Below are 6,764 nucleotides of genomic sequence, written 5' to 3' on the forward strand. Positions count from 1 at the left end.
CAATTTTACTGTATTATAGTATCTCCCACATCACAGAGAAAATAAATGTCACCAGAAATGAGCTTCTTGAAACTTTCTACTCCATATTGCTGTGACATTATGATATAATACCAAATACATATTTTGGCCATTGTCCCTAGCTCCTGGCCAGAAATCTAAAACCCTTGTAATTTCCTAAGTGATAAGAGCAATAGGAGCATCTTTTGTGAATGTCTTTGGGTTTTATCACTGCTCGGGAGTGGAGTCATAAAAGTGAAAGGTGTGTCTTCTGTTGCTCAAACAAAGCCTTTTACCCACCCATGAGTTTGTAAAGGAAGTCACTTTTGGAATGCCTCGAAGGATGGGGGACTATTTGCCAGAACAACCAACCATGTGATTAGAGAGGAAGGAGACAAGGGCTGGAGGTTGAGTTAATCACTAATAGCCAATGCTTTAATCAATCCTGTTATGTAGTGAAGCTTCTACAATCTAAAGAAAAACAGCCCCTAGATTTGGTCTAGCCTTTAAGTTTCTCTCATTCTCTCTCTGTCTCCCTCGTCCCCCCACCCCCTGAAAATAAACCTTCTTCAAAGAATATTATAGACTTCTACTTCTTCCCATGATGGAATACAGGGACTGAATATACTCTCCTACTTTAAACAAAATGTCGTAAAAAGTTGGGCAAAATGACAAGAAACAACATTTTCCCGACAACACGCAGTACATGACTGATATTGCTAAGAGAAGAGAAAAAAAGAAAAACCAAGAAAAGCCCTACAGTCGCTCCAGCTGAATGTCTGGAGACAATGTCCAGCCTGTATTACTGGGAGGGGGTTGTTCCCAAACAGGCTGCTGATGGTCTGAGTTCAGGAGAAAGAGATCAGAATGGGGGTGGGCAAAGGCAAGGTGGACACAATCATGAAAAATTAAAGAGCTTCACAGAGAAAAAAAACTGGATATCTGCAGAAGGAGCCACTCAAGTCTTTAGATGAATACTGGTCTGCTGATGTGTGAAAGGAAATTACCCGCATCTGGGGGCGAACCCTACAGAACAGAAGCCTAACTATCCCTAGAGTTTGCGTGTGGATAGAGATGATTTGTGTTCCCATCAGCCAGAGTAGACACTTTGTAGTAACACACGGGGCGTCAGGTATAGTCTGCAGGAAGATACACCTTAGTAATTGGGATAAATAGCCCTGGATTAAAGGCTGCTTTAGACATGCCCTTAAAAAGCCTAACAGAAAGCCTTGGAAGGATCAAAGAGATTCCAAAGAACTGAACTGCCTTCTAGAAATATGAGGGGGGACCCCAAACCCCAAAATTTATTTATAAAAATTGTGTATTTATTCTTACATGTTTAAAATTCAGTCACCTTCAAAGACTCTCCATTTAATGCAATACACTGATGGAGATACTTTTTCCCACTACTCAAAACGGTTTTTGAACTCATTGATTTTGATGCTTCTTAGTGCTTCTGCTGTTCTTTTTTGTTTGTTTGATTGTTTGTTTCACCTCTTCTACATCAGCAAAACATTTCCCTTTGAGGACCTTTTTTTCATCTGAGGAAACAAAACACACACAAAAAATGTTGCTCAGGGCAAGATCAGATGAATGAGAAGGGCAGGGCCTAGGGTTCATGCTATTTTTGGTCAATACCTGCTGAACGCTCAGCACACAGTGGGCAGGTGTGTTCATAAATCACCCATCATGAAATGGGCAAACACGTTGAAAGAGTATTAAAAAAAGAAATCACCGAAGCCAAACTCAGCCTCTCACAACAACGCCATATGGTACTGATACAGATGGGTTCCTAGAATACTTGCCTAGCAGAGGAAGTTTGTACTACAAAAAGCCCACTCTGTAGAAGATAGTTCTGGTTTTGGAGGGTCCCCCCGCTAAGTTTCACATTTTTTAGAAGAACACACATAAAAAATTCCACCTAAGATATGTAAAGTTTATAATTTCCACCATCCAACCAAAAATTAGTAGGCATGCAAAAAGCAAGAAAATATGAACTATTTTAGGAAGAAAAAATAATCAATAGAAACAAACCCAGAAATGACAGAAATAATAGAAATAACAGAGAAGGATATTAAAAGTCATTCACACACACACACACACTTACTTCAATTGTTCAGGAAAGTACAGAAAAAGACAAATATGATGAGGCAAGAAAAGGAAAATCTGAAAGTACTTGGATAGAATTTCTAAAGTTGGATAGTACAATATCTGGTACAAAAATACACTAAAATTAACAGAATTAGATGTAGCAGGAATACATATTGGCGAATGTAAAGGTATAGCAATGGAAACTCTTCATGATTGAGTACAGAGAGAAAAAAGTTTGGAAAAAAGCAACAAAGTAACAGTGATGTGTGAGAATATATTTAGCAGTCTGATAACCATGTAATTGGGGTCCCAGAAAAGTGGAGGAAAAACAATTGAAAAAATAATGGCCAAAATTTTTCCAAATTTGATGAAATCTATAAACCACAGATTCAATAACCTCAACAAAACCCAAACAGAAGTAAAGAAAACTACACTAAGAAATATCAGAACCAAATTGCTGAAAACCAGAGATACAGGGGGGAAATGTGCAAGCACCCAGAAGAAAAATAGATAGAAAACGAAAGATAAGAATGTCAAAAGAATTTTTGTCAGAAACCATGTAAGCCAGATGACAGTAAAATGGTATATTTAAAGTACTGAAAAAAGAAACTGTCAATCTAGAATTTTATACCCAGAAAAAATAGCTTTCAAAAGTAAAATAGAAATAAAAACCTTTCATGTAAACAAAAGCTGAGCTACTTATCAGCAAATCTGCACCATAAGAAATATTACAGAAAATTCTTTAGGGAGAAGAAAATGATACCAGATGGAAATTTGGATCAGTACAAAGGAATAAAGAACACAGAAATATTTGGAAAATAAACAACAAACTTCTAAATAACCCTAGGTCAAAGAAAAAATCATTAAAATATTAGAAAATATTTGAATGAAAAGATTAAAATATTACATATAAAAAAGTGTTGATTTCAGCTAAAGCAATGACTAAAGGGAATATTACAGCATTCTATGCTTATATGCTATAGGCATACAGCTCCAAAAATCAACCGGCTTCCTTCTGAACAGCCAATAATGGGAGACGTATTCATTCCAGGCACTTCAGGGAATTTCTGGTGAGCTGACCACTAAACTAACCGAGGTGACACTCCAGAGACCACGTGTCACAAAAAAATACAGACTCGAGAATTAGTTTAGAAAAGCCACTAAATAAACAGCAGCAACAACGAACAGTAATAACCATAAGCCCTTGAGAAGGAGAGCTTCTGACTTCCAAAGCTGCCACGTTAGGACTTCCAGGCTAGGTATTGCCTAGGCAGACATGCCTCACCGCTTCACACAACCACGCCAAAATTACAACTACAGTATACAACAACCACCACTAAGAACCATCAGAAATCAAGTTCAGTGGAAGTCTGACAACTACAGAATCAAAGAAACCGCATCCATCCCGACTGGTAGCCAGGGTACAGACACAGAACTGGCTGGTCCCTCACCCACGTGTGGTGGATAAAAATTCCGGAGGGATAGCTCAGGAGCGAGGAGTCCCAGCCCCAGACCAGGCCCTCCAGCCCAGGGTTCCAGTGGCGGGAGGATAAGTCCCCATGACTTCTGGCTGCAAAAATGGACTCATCAATATCGAGTTTTAGCAAAGATATGCCGAAACTGTCAAAACTTGGTATGTTTCTGGTGGAATTCTCACCCATTCCTGGTGGGGTTGCAAATGATACGGCCACTTTGATGAACGGTCAATTTCTTATAAAAAGTGAAATATAAACTAACCTTATTCCCAGCAATCTTTTTACCAGGTGTTTGCCTAAGACAATTGAAATACATGTCCACATGTTCTCATATGTTTCTAGCGGCTTTATTCATAATAACCCCAAACTGTTAACAATCAAATGTCCATCAACTGGGGAATGGATCAACAGCTTTTGGTGTGTCCGAGCTAGGGGACGCCAATCAGCAAGGAAAAGGAGCAGACTGCTGAGGCGCACGACATGAACATATCTCAGCAGCGCCATGCTGAGTGGGGAGAGCCAGAAAGACAACACTGCATAGTGTATGATTCCATTTACATGAATTCTAGAAAAGGCAAAAACTACAGCGACAGAAAGTAGATCAGTGTTGCCAGGGGCGTGGGGAGAGAAACTGAGGACGGACGGGAGAAGAGCACAAGGAAACGTTTTGGGATAATAAAATTGTTCCATAACACAACTATGGTGGCCGTTATACATGTACACACTTTTGTCAAAAGCCATCCAAAGGTACTCTTAAAATCGTGAGTCTTATTGGTTGTAAAATCACACCTCAATAAAGCTAATCTAAAAGCACAAACAGAACGAGTAACTTAACATTTGGTTCACTGTTGCCTCCCAATCACAGTTCAGGGCACACAGCCATTTATTACATCCTCACCTTCCTGTTGTCAACTGATGTTCAAAGTGGGTTCAAAGCCGATAGGAATCCCCCAGTGAAAAGGGAAACTTCATCCAGTGCAAGCAGCTCCACTGCGATACAGCATGGCTGTGGGAAGAGGTCCGGAGCGTTACAGCTCAGTTAAGAGACAGCTGTGGAAACAGCACAGCTGTGAGCCACCTTGGGCTGAGGCACCTCCCTGGCTAGACAGCTTCCCTCTCCTCCACCTTACCGTGATCTGCTCTGCCTACTCTCTTCTGGCAAAATGTCTTCAGTATTCAAACCCCAGTCAGGAAACACAGACAGCAATCTTTGGTGAAAAGAGAAAGTACATGCTTGAGCCACAGGGGAGCTGATTTATAGAGACAGAAGTTCCCGCCCCTGGTTCCTGATTGGTTCATCCTCATGCAAATGAGGACTCCAAATATTCACAGTTTGATTGGTTCGAAAACCACTGTCCTGATTGGTTAGAATACAGCTGCTCTGATTGCGCCGTGAGGATGCTGACGCAAAGCTCTGATAGAATGGGGGAAGTGTGCGTCGTATTAGTTGAAATAGATTCTAGGACCTCCTCTATAAAGCCTGGCTCAGACAGCAGGAAGGCTCTTCAGTGCAGGCTTCTCCCTAAAGCAATGAGAGGCACCTGTTCAGAGATGGCTGCTAGGCGCTGCTTTGAAATTCGAGCCCAGTTAGCCACCAGGAGTCCTTCTTGATCGACATCTTCTTTCTTAGGGTCCAGGCTACTTTCTGCTTTCTCCTCCTTTGTCTTCCCCTCGGAGGTGGGTCTTCACCGCAATGCTTCAGTTGTCTGCTCTCTCTCACGAAATGCTGGGCCCCAACGAGCTCATCTTCTCGCCATCTGACTCGCTACTTCCAAACCTTTCAACCCAGACCTGATCCACTCTTGGCACCCCAAGGTGTGTGAAATTATGTCAAGGAATATAAAGAAAACCCTAAAAGAAATACCTTTAAATTTGCTTTAATTAAAACCCAATATACGACAGCACAACTGGAAAGGATGTGTGAAAAAGGAGTGATTATATAAAAATCAAATGAACATTAGCATTTCAACCCCAGTGAGAGCTGATCGCTGCCCTCCAGTCTAATCTCTGAGTTCTGGATTTTACAGACATGGGCGAGATTGCCACCGTCCATTACACGAAAGCATTTACCGCCCCCCCACATCCCTGCCTCCCCACACGCAACTCTGTAAATCACCACGACACCGCCATCCCTTCTGAGACTGACCCGTGAGCACCTTCGCAAGGCTAACTGCAAGGCAACCCACCCATGGGGACCATTTTCCAGACGGGCCTCTTTTTGCTGTTCATTCTCCTTTAGGTTCCAGGGCACTTCTGAAACCAGGGAACGACCTCATGAAGCAATGTGCCTGCTACCCGAGTCAAAGCAGCGTGTCGCCAAGATTTTAAGAAAAGAAAATCTCAGTCCCCAGTAAAATGGATTTAATAGTCACAGTGGTGTCCACAGAATACCTCTCCTCAGCTTCTTAAGCACAGACTTTAATAATTTAATGCTTTCCCTGCTGCGATGCTAGGATTTCTTGACACAGAGAAGCCAGCGGTGAGACGAAGCCAGCATCTTCTGCTATTTTCACAGTGGCAAAGTAATGCCTCTTTCACCATCTCGGACGTTGCCGTGCTGTGAGAAGTCTCTTCACCCCACCCCTGACTTGAAATGCTCCTCTTCTCCCCAGCTGACCAGGATGGAAGCCCCAGTTCCCACAAAGTGGAGCAAAGAAAAAGGTTGCAGTTTTGCATTTGACCTAACTTATTTCAAAGTCTGCATCCTTATTCTAAAAACGAAGCAAGCGGCTCACAACAAGATAAAAGCGAAACAAGGCACCGGATGACCTGCCGTGTGGATCGCACAGGTGCTTCAAAATCGCTCTCCCGCTTGTGGGACTATTGTTGTTGCTAAAAATGCCCCAATTAAAGCTACATATCCAAGGTTTTAAGACATATTAAATACATACACTTTTAAATTTAAAAAAATATATTTCCTCTGAAAATTTGGAAAATAGGGGCTATAAAAAGAAGAAAACTAAAATGACCTATAATTCCATAGGTGAAGAATTACTGTCAATGTTGTTTTATCGATTTTCAGGGGTTTTTTAATGAACATGTACGCAGATTTACATGTGTGTATGAGATCATACTACTACACCGTCCCATAAGCTGCTTCTGTGAATAATCCACTGTGAGCATTTAGACATCATGTCCTCCAAAGAAGACATATGAACGACCAGCAGGTGCACGAAAAGGTGCTCAGCATCACTAATCTCC

At 41.6% G+C, this 6,764-nt stretch overlaps 1 long non-coding RNA gene across 1 annotated transcript; it reads right to left on the reverse strand.

Annotated features, from left to right (window-relative positions):
• Positions 1–1,293: 1,293 nt before the first annotated feature.
• On the reverse strand, positions 1,294–4,780 carry LOC128779365 (uncharacterized). The gene is made up of 3 exons (XR_008425256.1): positions 4,694–4,780; positions 4,462–4,569; positions 1,294–1,538 (listed from the first exon to the last, which is right to left on the reverse strand). It is a non-coding gene; the product is annotated as an uncharacterized lncRNA (long non-coding RNA).
• Between the last annotated feature and the right edge of the window lie 1,984 nt (positions 4,781–6,764).

This window comes from Desmodus rotundus, chromosome 10, assembly GCF_022682495.2.
Source record: "Desmodus rotundus isolate HL8 chromosome 10, HLdesRot8A.1, whole genome shotgun sequence".
NCBI classification, from domain to species: domain Eukaryota; kingdom Metazoa; phylum Chordata; class Mammalia; order Chiroptera; family Phyllostomidae; genus Desmodus; species Desmodus rotundus.